Source organism: Mastomys coucha, unplaced genomic scaffold, assembly GCF_008632895.1.
Source record: "Mastomys coucha isolate ucsf_1 unplaced genomic scaffold, UCSF_Mcou_1 pScaffold8, whole genome shotgun sequence".
Taxonomy (NCBI): Eukaryota; Metazoa; Chordata; class Mammalia; order Rodentia; family Muridae; genus Mastomys; species Mastomys coucha.
In genome coordinates this window covers 62,013,470-62,030,123 of record NW_022196914.1, presented here as the reverse complement: position 1 = coordinate 62,030,123, position 16,654 = coordinate 62,013,470, and the positions used below count along the sequence as shown (strand labels likewise).

Sequence of the window (16,654 nt, the reverse complement as noted above, 5' to 3'; positions counted from 1 at the left end):
TCACAGCTCCATTTATTGACCACTGGCTCTGAGCCAGATCCTGTGAGAACAGCTTTCCAAGCATGATCTCATTTAATTCCTATAGAGGCTCCAGAAGGATTAAGTAATTTGCACAAGGTCACCCAGTCAGTGGGAGAACATAGGAGCAGAGTCAAATGTGGCTAACTGCAAACCCAAGGGAAGGGCTGATGGCCAGTGGGATTTAGAGAGACAGAGGTTTGACCAAGTGACAACTCCTAGTTTGCCAGACAGGGAAAGCAGGCTGTGTGCTTTCATAGCATTTACCTGTCTTTTCTTCCCGGCCACACAAAGATCATCGTAACTTCAACTTCATGGCTGTTCTCTCCTTAAAACTCCCATAGTTTGTTGTCCTTAGAAAGTAACATTGGTTGAAACTTTTGAAAACCCAATTTTCTTGCCTATTTCCGCAGACCTACGAGGCAGCATTTTATTACGTGTGGATCTACTGACATGATTCCAATCATAATAAAAGAGCCACGGACCATAGAATGACCTGATTTTTCTGAAAAGCTTTTGCTGATACAGTAACTGATTTTATTTTCCTATTAAAAGTGAAATTGAAAGACCCCTTTAGCAGCTGACTGCATGAACGACCACCTCCCAAGCCCTTCTCAACAGCCATATTGTTCAGAGAAAACAGAGCCCTCAATGACTGCGAATGAACCCCAAAGTCAGGCCTGGAGCCTAATGGCATATTAAATTATTTGACATTGTCAAGGTCACCACTCTCTGCCATGGAATCAATCTTTCCCTCAATCAGAAAAAGCGTAAAGGCTTGCAAGCTCTCTTGAGACAACAGTTACAGGGGTGAAGGAGTGAGAAGACAGATGATTTATTTTTATGTGTATTTCTTAGATGGGAATTTCTACCCACCTTGCTATTATAAATCCACAGGGAAGACAGAGGAAGGGAAGGCTCTGAGGTGGCAGAAGGCAATGGGGTTTAGTGGGTAAAGACAGCTTAGCTACAGAAGACAGTAAGATAGTCAGCAAGGCCAAGGATATTTATCGTTAACTACACAATGAGCCCCCACACATACAGCTTTGGTTTTAAATATGGATGTGGATTCTCAGAATGCATTCATAATCATGCACTTACATGTGGAGTTTAGATGCTCAGATCCTTAAGAGCCCTGGATTTAGATTTGGCTGCTTACTTGTGAGGGACAGTCTCATTGTAATCAGTACTATAAAGGTAGATCACTTCCTCATTGTATATGTGTACTGGCCACTCAGGAAGGCTCTAGACTGCTTGGAACCAACCTAGGAAGGAGGAAGAGCTGTAAAAGCATTATGTCTGATGCCCACCTAACCAGCTTATATGAAGAGCAGAAATACCTGGCCCAGCAGAGGAAGCCACCCCAGAGGCCGAGGACATGGAATGGAGCATTCTTTAGCAAGCAAATGCTACCAGCAGAAGACGCAGGGGACACGTATGGTCTGTGTAGAGCACAGTCCTGTTGACATAAGACCTTGACCTATGATGGAAAGATCCAACTTTTATATGTCCTTGGGCCTATGATACACTGTTTTAGTATGTGTGGGAATGGTTTAAAATGAAAGAAGCCATACACAGAAAATAGTTCTTATTTTCTGATTGTAAATCAAGAAGCCAGAAGTTGATAAGTAGCAGCCCGTACTGGTACTCACATAGCAGGATAAAGAGGTGAGATGAAGACCACACCTAGCTATTTGGGATCCTACTTCTTATTTTATTCTTAAAATACTTAATTATTTTTAAATAAAACTTTGTTTTGTTAGACTAAAGTTAGATAGAACTGTGTCCATAGATCATCTTATTCAGGAGTCACCAAAACCTGTGCCACCAGCAGTTAACTGTTAATACAAATACATTCTAGAGTTGGGAAAAACACAGGGGTACTAGGGGCTGGGAGAATACAGGGCATAGACAGGAGCTCCTGTCTAGGGTTGTCATTGTTGCTACTTAAAGATTGAATGTGTGAATGGTGCCTGTGAGCTTTCTGAAAATAAAAATGTAGTTTTAATGGACATTTTTTCATGTTTAGATCACTACCTACCTACACACACACACATACACACACACATACACACACACACACACACACACACACACACAGACATACTCTCAGATATGTATGCACACTCACATACTCACATACCCACCAACCCAAATGACTGCATAGGCCAATGGCTTAGAATATCTGAACTAGTGAAAATTGTCCAAAACAGAGACAGAAATAGTATCCACTAAGTTCAGATGACTTGCCTAACATCATACGGCTAGTTAGCGGAAGAGCCAAGCAAAGAACTCACTTTTCCTGTCTTGTCTCAGTTGCTTTTGATTTACCATGCTGTATTAAGGTGAAAATAAGCTTTAGATGTTATAGAACATTTTAAACTCCAGCCCTAATGAATAACCCTTTTATTTTCCATGGTCCTTATTCCTTAGAGTTTTGGTAATCAAGTGCATTCATCAATATGGGAGGCCTGGGGCTTCCATGTGGCTATAAGTCCTTCCCAGCTGAGTGTCCCCTTAGACTTGTCTGGGCAAGGCAATGTGTCAACAGTTCAGATCATCTTCAAAAGAGGTGGAGAATAATTCCTTGACTTAGCTCACTGGGGAGTTGTGGAAAAATCTCCCTAGTGGTTTGGCTTGTAGACTGTTAATAGGCGGCATTTAAGTGCACAGCCCCAGAGCGAGCAAAAGCCTCATAGTTGATCATTTGCAACAGGAATTAGCAATTCCCAGTAGCATTTCCTACCACAAAGAGACAAAACCTCCCCCAAGAAAATCATCTCTTGATGGCTGATAAAAATAGAATTGCAATTTACCCTCCCATCTACGCCCCCCGACTTCAGGCTCTCCCCATGTATTTTCCGTCATAATGGCTGATGTAGATGGATTCCCAGGGTCTGCATCACTGCTGATGGCATTAATGGTCTTGGGCTCCCTGAATTTTGATTGATTGCTGTAATCTGCAAAACTATTTCAGGACATAGATTTATTATTATTAAGCCTATAAAAATGGTGTCAGGGTCAAGGCGAGCCAATGATGTGTGTTGTGATGCAATGGCTGGAAGCTACCCTGTAACAGATGTGAGTGGCAGAAGGGAAAGGTGTTTCATCTTCCACTCTGACCTGACACCAGACCTTTTCCCACAGCGAAGCACAATTTAGACCCCATGTATACTAGGTGGGGATGGGGAATGGTCAAGGGAAGGAAGACAAAATGTAGACACACTAGTCATGGTTCTCCTACACTTTGAATCCCTTAAAGACTTTTGACAGAGTTTTCATTCAGTTCATTTAGATGTAGCAATAATTTTCTCAATTTCTCTCTGGCTTCTAGAGGCTGTGTGGCTTTCCTAGCTTAACCCAGTTGTTCCTGGAGCCTAAGAGATTTAAATATTGACACTATTCCATTCAAGATCTCTGAAAGAAAGAGGAAAACTAGGCATTAGTAGCTATTGTATCTTTTCTTCTATCTCTCCTTCAGAGTGTCTGGCTCCAAAGTTAAGAGCAAAGGACTAGCTCACATGCTGGGCTGCGTTTTGACAGCCATTTCAAATCGTCATTTCAAATTCCTCTTCAGAAAGGACTGAAATAACCAACAAGAACATTAATCCATATATTAGTTTACATCTAGGATATAAGGCTAAAATGCTCTTCAACCTCATTCTGAAAAGAACAACAAAAAGCCAGACAATTGTACATTCACATGTTTTCATAAATTTATTGGTGAACTGAGTTCAACTATATTATGATATACCTAAGGAAGATGATGGCTACAAGAAGATATAAAATGTTTTCACTGAAAAGAGTTGATGTCACTTGAGAATGATTTGGCGAAAATCATGAATAATAAATACATCAGTGGTGTCCAATTTCTGGCTGATATTCGGATAAGCATTCCTCAAAAGCCCATAGTCTTGGCTGTCAGCACTACTGAGAGTCGTGGAAATGCTATGCCACGGGGTTGGGTGCAACGTCTTCTTGTCTCTGGGAGCACAGCTTTGTAAGGATTATTATGATTCAGCCTATTCCTCTTCCTTGCTTTAACTTCTGACCATGAGGCAAGGGCTGCTTCAGCCTGACATTTGCATCATTGTGCATAGCCTTGTCACAGTCCTCAATGTAACTAAGCAACTAAGATCTTCAAACTGTGCCCCTCCCAGATTTTATCATCTCCCTAATTGGTTGTCCAGCACAAAGAGGACAACCCTGAAACCATATATATGCACAAATAACAAAAGTGAACTGAGAAAGTTATATTTATATATTTGTTTAAACATGTATATGTATACATATACATATTTTTAAAATATATATTTATGTAATAATAATCAGGGAATGAGAGGTTATTACTTTGAGAGTGAGAGGACATGGAAAGAGTTAGGGGGCTATGGGGAGTAGCTAGAAAGAGGAAAGGAAAGGAAAGAAAAAGTGATATGATCATATTTTAATTACATGTACTAATAAACATGAAAATAAATATGGAATTAATTAAAGAATGATTAAAAAGCACAAATCCAAATAAAAATTTCCTGTTTTTGAGTGAGTTATCTCAGGTATTTATTTATAGCAATGGAAAAATAAATGATATCAAAATATAGGAATACAAGGCAGCATAGAACTGTGAAGATCACAGGCATAAGAAAAATTCACACGGACTCCTCCACTGACCATTCACAGAGAAGACTGGCAGACATCTTGGGAAGTCATCCCTGGAGTTGCAGCCAGCAGAGTGGGCACTGCGAACAAGGCTTGAGGCTTTGCTCAGGTTCTTAGGCTATAACGTGAAAGATGCACAGTGCTGGGAGATCGGCCGTGAATTCTGAGAACCCACTGAACCTCGGGTAGTTAGGAACCCTCTATTTGAGTGATAAAGAGGAACATTCTATAGTGAAGAAAAGGTCAGACAAGAGTTAGGTTTGAATGGTCCAAATACCAGAGCATCAGAAGCTTGAAGGATAAACAGAAACTGACCTGTAGTGTTGAAGAGGAACTCTTTTCTTATGAAATGGTGCAAAAGTGATGCCAATATTTGTTCAAAACAAAGATCTGAAGAATACTATCTAGCCACACTATTTTCATGTATACATGGGCTGTCACCAAGGCAAGCTATATTCTGGGCCATTACTTGAACATTTAATCCCAGCACTTGAGAGGCAGTGGCAGGTAGATTTCTGAATTTGAGGCTAGCCTGGTCTATAGAGTGAGTTCCAGGACAGCCAGGACTACACAGAGAAATCCTGACTTGAAAAACCAAAACAAAATAATGAGCAACTCAGGCACAGAGTACTTTCTCCAAGCATGACAGAATTACGGCCAAAGTCATGACCAGAAAGAGAGTTTGGAAAATCCACAAGTATTTGAAAATTAAGTAATGCACTTCTAAATAACCTAGAGCTCAAAGAGGGATGCTCAAGGGAAATGAAAATATCTTTTAACCCTTTAAATAAAAACAAACTCATCAACTTCTGTGAATACAATTAAGACAACACATGTAGCACTAATTCATAGAACTTATACTTAAGAAGCCAGAAATGCAAGTGCACATTAGACCCAAAGTAAGAAGGTGGTAAGAAAAAACAGACAAGAAGTTAATGAAGAAAAACAGTAGAAATTGCTTCCTACATATTCATGTTTGCTGTGTGCTACTGATCATTGCAGAATACCTTAATGGGTTCCAGGCTACTATGCCCTTAGAAAGGCCAACAGATTCTCACGAGCTCAGATCTCTCCCAGGATCAAGCTGAGAAAAGAGTCCTTGGAAACCAATGGGGTTGGCATGTGTGTTTTGTTGCCACCAGGAAGGGAGCTAGCAGGACAGGGTCTCCTCAGCAATCACAAACAACATATCCCGGGTCTGCCTCAAGAGACAGATACCACCATGCTCAAACTGCCCTGGATCAGGCCCTCATTCGGTCTCTAAGATGACCAATGCACAGGGTACCCTTGCCAGGGACAGTGCCTACTAGGTTCTAAAGTTTGAGAAATCATGAACATGGGAAAAAGGAGCCACATAAAGCTGTTGGCTCTATTTCCATGTTGAATATAATAAGGGAAATTGCCTAGAATAAAGAGTGCTCGCCGGGCGGTGGTGGCGCACGCCTTTAATCCCAGCACTTGGGAGGCAGAGGCAGGTGGATTTCTGAGTTCGAGGCCAGCCTGGTCTACAGAGTGAGTTCCAGGACAGCCAGGGCTATACAGAGAAACCCTGTCTCAAAAAACCAAGAAAAAAAAAAAAAAAAAAAAAAAGAGTGCTCAACTGAAAATATTTTGGTTTATATCAAATATATATTCCAAATTCTTAAGTGGCATTTTATGTTGTTGCTAGAGTCTATACCTAGGAATCGTGTGAACGCTGGTTGTTTAGTGACCACTAGAAACCTATTTACTTTTCCTTCTTTCTTTTTTAAGAATAGTGTAAGAAAATAATCGGTAACAATAACCAAGGGGAAAGGATTAGCCCTCTTCAAGAAATGAGCTATTGAGGGTGCAAGAACTCAGAAGCAGTGTTAAGGTAATAATTCTCCACATTTGGCATGTGGATTCTTGGATAATGACATGGAGAGAGGGAGCTCAGAGCCATACTTCACTCTTGAAGCACAGGCTTGCTCAAATGGACTAGTGAAGTGCCTTCTTAGAACTGTTAGTCACCAGTTCCATCTCTACCACACCAGCATGTTTTGGTAGGCTATATTTTGGTTTTAATTTTTAAAAAGCTCCATCCTTGTCCCTTTGTCCTTCAGTGAGCTCCTCAGCAGCCAGACCAAGTGGCTCTTTACGTGAGGTCTCTTAGACCCTTAGACCCAGACACAATCTAGACCCAGACACAAAATCTGTGTAAGCAAAAAAGAGAACTTAAGAAGGGAATCTAATCAAAGCATGGTGAGTTTGTGTTTGTGTGTGTGTGTGTGTGTGTGTATGTGTGTGTGTGTGTGTGTGTGTGTGTGTGTGTGTGTGTGTGTGTGTCCCATAGTCAGGCTACTGTCTCAATCATAAGTTTCATATGTTGAGTGATATCTCTTTGTCTTTTCATATAACTTCCAGTGCTAATGACCTAAGCCCCTGGTGCTTAAGCACATCCTCCCATAAGTCTGTTCTGCAGTACCATAGGAGTTATTACATCAGCTGGGAAGTTCTCAAAGTATAGACTGGGCCTCAGTGCCCTCTACTCAACTCATCTATCTAGAACATTTACAATAGATACAGAATAATTGGGAGCCAACTATACAAATAGTAACTAAGAGAAATATTGCTCTGTCCTCTCAGAGCTTTGACAAGGAGAATCAGATGCAGAGAACATAATTGTGGATGATTAAATATGTATAATTGATTTAAGAGTTTAAAAAAAATGACAAATGCTCCTACCTTAAACATGTGGGTCATCACAGTAGATACACATAATAAATATTTGTCAAATGTCTATTACCATGTGGATCATTGGCATGGGCAGTGAATATCTAAGTGGACTCTAGTCCATTGGCATGGGCAGTGAATATCTAAGTGGACTCTAGTCAGTTACTAATCATGCCCAAACATCCTACTCAGATACTTTTGGGAAACCTTGGTGTAGACCTCTTTAAAGCTAGTTTTCTCTGGGCTTCATATGCTGATATCCAACACAACTCCCTGGGTCGGTTCTGTGGAATGCAGATCATAGGCAGTTTTTCTACACAGCATACCAGCCAGCCCAACCATCGATACTAATTGGAAACACTTTCTGAAAATCTCTAGGTAGGACTTCCATGGCTGCACATGAAGAAGAAACGGGTCCTACCTTTTCACTACTGAGGCCATTGAGGTTCAGGTACTGATGTGGGTTTTCTATGGCATCTCACTGCCCAGGTCTCATGGTCCCTTTGCCACCTAGACACAGAAAACAAGGACCAGCATGCAGCTGCATGAATAAGCCACTGCCATTGTTAAGTTATCTACTGAGCAAAAGGAGAAGAGCCTCCTTCTCATCAAAATCTGACATGAGTGCTATAGTCTGAGGGCCCAATGTCTTTGGCATCACCTGAGATACAAGGTCAGGGCAATGGCACAGCCTCCACATATGATGATGCCTGGCCACAGCTTTTGGGTACCAGCATACTTGCTGATAGGTACAGAAAGTACTTACTAGATGGACTATGTGAATGTCCATCAAGTGTGGCAAGAAATTCTAATCCCAGGAATTATCTATACTGAACATGTGGATATGAATGTTGCTCCCATGTAGGGTTGCTATGGACTTCCATTCCAAACAGCTATCTGAGATTTGAATTAAACTATCCATCCTGTGCTTTTATTTGCTAAGTGGCTTTGCTGCTAGTTTATTCTTGCTTCTGTAAATTCTGTCCCTGAGATGGTGGTCTTAAATATGAAGGCTGTATTATAGATGCCATGTTGGCTGAGTTAGTAGGAACCCAGTCCGGATACAATACATAAACTTTGCTGGAAGGCACCCCAGTTACTGGCTCACTGGCTGGGAATTCCAACTGGTAAGTAGGTGATTCTTACCTTTCTCATTTTAAAACTAGAAAAAGATATGTGTTCCATCAACAGTGTCTAGTGGGGCACAATAGATCCAATTACCGATTTTTAACTGAGTGCACCGTGGTACTTGCCTGGGGGCTCCTTTGATTTCATTTGTAACAGCTATAGGGAAAGAGGCAATGTTATTGGCATCTTTTTGGCAGAGGACAGGATAAACAACCTATAGGACACAGGAAAACTCCACATTGAAGAGCTGTCCTGTCCAGATTGTTAGTGGTGGTGGGGGTTAGAAGTCTAGACCAGAGGAAGCTTAACCACATCCTAGAAGAAGGCCCACACCCTAAGCAAATCTGTGAGGAGAGGAACACTGTCGTCCTCTATTTCTAACTTATTTCCTTTTCCTGACAAAGAGTCTAGTGTTCCAGTGCAGCGTTGAGTTGAAAGAAAACAGTATCTGCCTACTGCACTCCACCTTACATTGCAGTATTAACGACATAGTAAGCTGACTTCCCAAACACGTTTCTCTTGTTTGGGAGATGCTTTCTCAGATGGTACAGCTTCCTTATTTCTGAGCCACTCTCCCCTCTCCGCCTGGAAACAGAATCCTCATATTGTGCAGGAGAGCCATGTGCCCAGTTATATACATGCTGACACTTTAAAACATTAAAACATTCTCAGATAGAAATGAATAGGAGATGAAATGGGGGGGTGAGGTGGGTGAGGGCTGGGGAATGAAATTCCTGCCTAGTGAAAATAGACAAGCTTGACTGCCACTGTGGGCTGTGTTGCTTCCGTTCCTTCCCCTTTTCTTACCCAGAATACAGCTGTGACGGGCAACAGCAGCAAAGTCATACACAAAAGGGGCTTGGGTAGGAAGCTGGAAGAGGGGTGGGTCAGGTGGGTGAATCATTCTGCACCAGTTATAACTAGGCTTCTTGCCATGAATAAGTAAATAAATGATTTCTGAATTTACCATTTCACTATTAAAAAGTTGGATTTCGGATGCACACTAACTCATTCTTAACTGATGAAGGGTTTGGGGAGAAACAGGCTTAACCTAAGAATTGCATTTATTTTCAAAATTCTAGGAGCTTTAGGAGTCTTAAGAAATGATGGGGTATTTAAAAATGAGGACTTTGCCACTTTTTCTTAGCTCACACCCTGTAGGCTCTTATGGACACATAAATGTCCTAGTTCTGAACCAAGGGCCTCATTAGAAAAACACTTCACTGGCTACTAATGGTGTGAGTTGTTGCCACAAAGAGTAGATACACTCTAAGGAGGTGACTAATTATGGGAAAGGCATGGGGGTTACTCCCATGAATAATGGGCCAGTCTTTTAAAGTATAATCTCTCTTGCCATGAAAGACCAAAAAGGTGCTTTTTATACAGCTGACCTCTGATTGAACAGGACTGTGTTGCTCCATAAAAAGAGGATCTTGGAACTGATTTTTATTGTATTTTAATAGAAACTCCAACATCATTATGGAAAGAAAAAAACTATACTCAAAATCAGTGGCCTGTTTGCAAAGAGAAGATTCTTGGTCATTCCTATCTTTTGTGGAAGTCACCAGGGGCCCAGTTCCCTGGTGAATAGAGTGTGCAATGAAGAACTTTATGGATACATTGTGTCCATCATGACCTTTTACCCTCAACTCATTACCTTGGAATAAAGAGGAGGATGACAATGGGGACACCCAAGACAAGTGTGAGGATGCCAGCCTCATTCTACACCTTCCCATGAGCACTGACCCCAGAACTCCCCCTTATTAGGAGGTGACCTTGGACATTCTTTTAAAAAACTCTTTGTTGTTTTAGTTTCTTCTACACCAATTATGTTAGTCACAGAATCCACCTCGTCTTACAGATTCCTGTGAGGATGAATTGGTAACATGCCTATGAAAGATCTGGTTCTGGGAAAGATGCCTGAGTGTCTCCTGTAGAGTAGAAGGTAGAATCCAACAGTGTGGTGTTCCCCAAATACCTCACTGGGCAACTTGCAGAGAACACAGAACAGGCCAGCTTTCCAAAAGCCAGAGACTTGGACCTGACTAGTGACTTAAGCGAGTAATTCCTGGATGTGGGAGACAGAGCTATCCTATCATTAGATCTGAGATGCTGAGGCCCCACTTCTTAGGCCTTCGTTACTTACTTAGCTCTGATCTGAGGGGGACCCTGAAGGTTTAGACATAAGAGTCTGACTGCTCCCTCATGCACAGAGAATGAAGAATGAGCAGTTGGGGGAGAGAGGTGACCTGTGCACCTAAATTTTAAGGGCTCCTTGAATTTGGCCAGTCTACACAGATGGTCAGGAGATCTCTTGTTTCGCCTGCCAAATGAAACACGTAGCTTTAAATTGGAGGACGTGGTACATGTAAACCATTAACAGGTCTCCTGACATAGTGACAATGAGACAATATGCCCTTGTTCAGGTGCCCTACCTGAATTATGCCTTTGTGTAATAGAACCTGTTCAAACTGCCTCTGGGCTAGAAGCCACTGTAAGCAGGCTGTGTTTCACCTCAAGGTTTTATCTAAAAAGCCTCACCTGAGAAACACAATAGTCCTCTCACCTGACGTGATTTCTCTTAAAGGGGTGTGTGTCTTGCAGGGAAAAGGAAGAGGAAATCAGCCAAGCTTCCATTCCAAAATTCTGAGTAGGTCGACTGGTGCAGGTGCATAATAAACGGCCATAAGACAGCTTGGGAAGCCCCACATGGACAGAGATGTAGCCAAATGCTGCCTGTCATGGAGTAGTATTCCTCACAGTTATAGATAGGGTGGAGATGAGGCAGGACACTTGTCATTCTGAGCAAGCACAAGCTTCAGCAGAAAACAGGTTTGGGGACATTTGTCCTTCCCAGAAAAAAGAGACTGCCCTTAAATATAAGCATATCTGCTTGCCTTTGAGTCTTTCTTCAAGAGTTACACAGCAACTTTTATGTATCAGCTCATATCTAAGCAAGCTCATGTCCTCTGACAAGCATAAAGAATGACGAGAAAGAACCAACAATGGATCCAGCCTACACTCTGGTTAGAGAGACCTAGAGCTACTTCTAAAATCTAGGCAGAATCCTGATGAGGTGAGCTATGTTTAATCATAGCACCTCTCTTCTGGAGATATTTCATGCTCTGCAAGAGCAGGCACACCAAAAGCCCCCCTTGGGCACGCTTATGTACTCTCATCTGTATGTTGGATGAACTGCAACCCCACCCCTTTTAAAGCTTACAAGTTCATAGAACCTTGTAGCTGTCGAAGAGTATTTTGGTGAGCAGTCCCTAAGAAAAGCTACAGTGAAGGAAGAATAATCCAGAAGCAGGCTACAACACAGATCTAGAAGAGTGTGCTAAGTAAAAGAAGCAAGTCATGAAGAATAACACATAACATGGCTCCATTTTTATATCATATTCATAATAGGGCAATGTATAGAAATACACAGATTTATGGTTGTCCAAGCTGGGAATGAGGTGTGACTGGAGGAAGGGCATGAATGACCAGGGATACAGGACTTCTCTAGGAGTAATGACGATATCCTAAGATGGATTATGATGGTGAATTAAGAGTCGTGTGAATCAGACTCCCTAAGAAAACATTTGTAACTTACACTGTGACCTGTCACTCATGGCTTTGTGGTTGGAAGGGGGCCACAAAATGACAAGCAGCCACCTCTCAATTATGGAAAACAAGGAAAATCAATTCCTTCCTGCACCCTGTGCAAGAAACAGTCTATGCACCAATTTTGGATTTCTCTCCTCTAGAACGAAAAGAATAAGTCTATATTTCTTTGAGCCACCAAGTTGTAGTCATTTGTTGCACCAGCCAATGAAAACTATTATAGGCATTTCTGAGTTGTGTGCTGTATATATGTGTTGCCTACTCGAATTTTAACCAAAACAAAGCAATAAACCTATTGAGGACAGTGAGTCGATGTCATCTGGCAAAACTATTAAATATTCATAACACTACTGTTCAACCCAAACACAATGTAGGAACAAATGAGTTAGTCATAAATACTTTAAAATCTTGAATGATCATATTTTTAAAATAGGAAAATAATAGAGAAATTAATTTTGGTACTCAAAAACTTCAACTCAATATATCCCAAATGACAATATATAATTGATATGGATGTTATCAAGATATTTTGCATTTTTCCTCCTCCTTACTCTGAAATGACATACCTTTTACAGTTATAGCATATCTCCATTCATACATCCCAGTAGCCACACATACTTTATCACAACAGTATGGAAAAATAATTGTTTAGAACAGCCAAGGATGGGGGATAGGGGAAAAGTTACCTTAAAATAATGTGATTTTTCTGGGGACATGACTCATTTGCAGAACACTTCCCTAATATGCACAGGGCTCTAGGTTCTATCTTGTCATTGTTGGTATTGATTGCTCTCTTGCCTGAATGGAGGAAAATCAAAGAGATTGCTAAAGCATTTGATGTGTCTTTGAGGACATTTTCAAAGACAAATGGATCATCAAGGATCTGACATAATGAAAGGCATAACTCATTGATGGACTCAAAATTCAAAAAGAGATCTAAATACATTGAATTCATGAGGAATTACCAAAGTATCCATACTTACAAAAAATTGAATAAGCTATGGGTGGTAGAAGAATAGTTTAAGATAGAGAGGATAGTTGGAGGACATAGGTCATCTGGAGTGTGTCCTTTGAGGCTATATCTTGCTCTGGCTCTTTCTTCTGACTGCTCTTCTTGTTTCCAGACTGTGATGGGTGAGCTGCTTTGCCATGACTTCTCCATGATGTCCTGGCCCCTCTGAAATCCTATTCAAATTCCTTCCTCTCTTGAGATGTTTCTTCAAGATATTACATCATAATTATAAAAAGCCAACTAATACAGTCCCTAGTACATCAGAGGAAGGAGGAGAAAAGGGAAAAGGAATGGGAGATGGGGAAAGAAAGCAAGAGAACTGCTGAGACACTTGCAGAAAGGTGTTTAATCGTGAGATTTAAAACAAGTATACCTGTTACCCAGAAATATATCCTGAAAATTCATGCTACAAAGATTTCTGTCCTGGTCCACCTCTCTGCTACTATGCTAAAACACTGACCAAAGCCAATTTGGGCAAGAAAGGGTTTATTTTATCTTATAGATTCTAGCTCATCATTGAGGGATGCTGACACAGGAACTCAAGACAAGAACCTGGAGGCAGGAAGTGAAGCAAAGGCTATGAGGAAACACTGCTTATTGGCTTGCCCCTAAACTCACATTCAGCTACTTTTCTACCCAGTCCCACCTGCCTAAGGGTGGTTCTAGCCAGAGTGGACTGTGTTCTCCTATATCAATTAAAATAATTTTTAAAAAGCCCCACAGATGTATGCACAAGCCAATTCCTCAACGGAGGCTCCCTCTTCCCAGGTGTGTCAAGATGATAATTGAAGAAAACTATTACAGTATTTGCTAAACACTGACATGTTCAAACATATGAAAGTATTAAAATATTGCTAAATTTAATATATAAAAAATTAAAACTGACCTAAACAATTTCAAATAATTACAAACATACCATTCATTTTCTAATCTATGTATGTATCATCTATCTATCTATCTATCTATCTATCTATCTATCTATCTATCTATCTATCTGTCTGTCTATCTGTCTATCTATCTACTTATTTATTAGTTGGAGGCAAGTTCTCAAGTAATGTGCCCTTCAACTTGTCATGTAGCCAACTTTGATAACCTTGAATTCTTGACCTGGTCTATTTTTTAGCTATACCAGTTCACTCCTCCTTAGGCTACCCAGTGGTCCTCACCCTTGAGGGGTTACCCTATTGATACCAAATTTAGTGCAGACACCCAGTCAGCATAGCACATTCCATCCCAGAACTTGTAGACATGCAATCCTCTTGCGTAGCTGGGACTGCATCCTGTGCCACTGTTCTTGGCTCACCTTGAACTCTTAAGCTTTCTGCCTCTGCTTCCCAAAAGCTGAGATTTTTATGTAGAACTTAAAATACAGAAGTGGAGCAAACAGGACAGGTTCTAGATCTTTGACTTTGTAAACTTTGAGCATTTTCCGTAAAGTGCTCAGTGAGAAAAGTCAGGCAAGGAATGCTTTTTTGAAAATTATTGTTTATAGCAATGAATACATACATATAAGGAGTAATGTGTACCAAGTCAATAGTGACTCTGTGAAGTAGTATTAAAGGTAGGAAAAGCAATATTGACTTTATCATTTTATATATATATATATCATTTTATATATATATATATATTATATATATCTGTGTGTTGTTTAGTATTTTTTTAAATTAATGTTTTTTAATTATTTACTTTACATCCCACTTACTGCTCCCTCCATGTAATCCCCCCAAAAATTCTTCCCCTATCTCCCTCCCCTTCTCTTCTGAGCAGGTGAGGTCCCCCTGGGTATCAACCCACCCTGGCACTTCAAGTCTCTGTGTGGCTAGGCACTTCCTTTCCCACTGAGGCCAGACAATGCAGCCCAGTTATAAGAATATATCCCCCACACAGGCAGCAGACCTTGGGATAGTCCCCACTCCAGTTGTTTGGAACCTCCAGGAAGACTAAGCTGCACATATGCTATGTATGTACAAGGGGGCCTAGGTCCAGCCCATCTATGTTCTTTGGTTGGTGGTTCAGTCTCTGAGAACCCCAAGGGTCCAGGTTAGTTGATTCTGTTGGTCTTCCTGTGCAGTTTCCATTCCCTTCTGGGTCTGCAATCCTTCCTCTTAGTCCTCTATAAGAGTCCCCAAGCTCCATCCACTGTCTAGTTATAGGTAGCTGCATCTGTCTGAGCTAGCTCCTGGGTGGAACCTCTCAAAGGACAATGTGTTCCTGTCTGCAAATATAACAGAGTATCATTAATAGTGTTAGGGATTGGTGCTTGTCCAAGGGATGGTTCTCAGGTTGGGCCTGTTATTGGTTGGCCATTCCCTAAATCTCTGCTCCATTGCTTGTGCTTATATTTCTTGTAAACAGGATAAATTTGGGTTTAAAGTTTTATGAGTGGGTTGATGTCTCTATCACTCCTCTGGGGTTCCTGCCTGGCTACAGGAGGTGGCCTCTTCAGGTTCCATATCCCCAACGTAGTGAGTCACAGCTAAACTGCAAAGCTTTTGTAAGGCAAAGGATACTCAATAGGACAAATTGGCAACCTACGGATCAGGAAAGGAATTTTACCAACTTTATATCTGACAGAGAGCTAATATCCAAAATTTACAAAGAACTCAAGAAATTAGATACCAACTACCTAAATAACACAATTTTAAAATGGGGTACAGAACTAAACAGAGAATTCTCAACAGTGAAATCTCGAATGGCCAAGGAACACTTAAAGAAATGTTCAAAGTTCTTCTTAGTCATGAGGGAAATGCAAATCAAAACAACTCGGAGGTTCCATCTTATGCCCATCAGAATGACTAAGATCAAAAACTCAAGAGATAGCCCATGCTAGTAAGGATGTGGAACAAGGGAAACACTTCTTCATTGTTTAGTACCTTAAAAAGAAAACCAGGGTTGGGGATTTAGCTCAGTGGTAGGTCCTCAGCTACAGAGGATAGGGATTTGGTGGAAAAAAGAAAATCAGCATGCATAGTTACCTATATCATGAGGTTTTTGCATACATGTATTATGGATATATATATATACACCTATGCATAAGTTCCAAGAATGAGGTACTATTCAATACTATGGGACCCACACCTGCAGTTACACTATTACTTTGGCATCAGTCATCCCACGAAGGGCCTCTTGCTCAATGATAGCCTTATATGGGATTCATTTTCCTTTACCAGGCAGTTTTTCCTAATTAGAGGGAACATGTCACTGTACATGCTATAAAGCAATGCTCACCATACATGCTAATGTACTCTGCCTTCAAACTACATTAGGAACTCATGACTATTTTTGCCATTCAGAGAAACATTCTTCACTTTCTCAATTTCACACTTTCCTAACTCTGCCCAACACTCAGATAGTAAAGAATTGTTAGAAGATTTAAATGCAGATGGCTCAGCAGTAAAAGTGTTTGTCATGCAAGTCTAATGACCTGAGTTTGAAAAATCTGTCCTTTGACCTCTAATTGCATGCTGTGGCACTCTTCTTCTTCTTCTTCTTCTTCTTCTTCTTCTTCTTCTTCTTCTTCTTCTTCTTCTTCTTCTT

The 16,654-nt window shown here is 40.8% G+C and overlaps 1 long non-coding RNA gene across 1 annotated transcript; it reads right to left on the bottom strand.

The window, feature by feature from the left end:
• Nucleotides 1–7,829: 7,829 nt before the first annotated feature.
• Nucleotides 7,830–13,126, bottom strand: LOC116083751. Its single transcript, XR_004115895.1, has 3 exons — nt 13,089–13,126; nt 12,792–12,903; nt 7,830–7,878 (listed from the first exon to the last, which is right to left on the bottom strand). It is a non-coding gene; the product is annotated as an uncharacterized LOC116083751 (long non-coding RNA).
• Nucleotides 13,127–16,654: the final 3,528 nt, after the last annotated feature.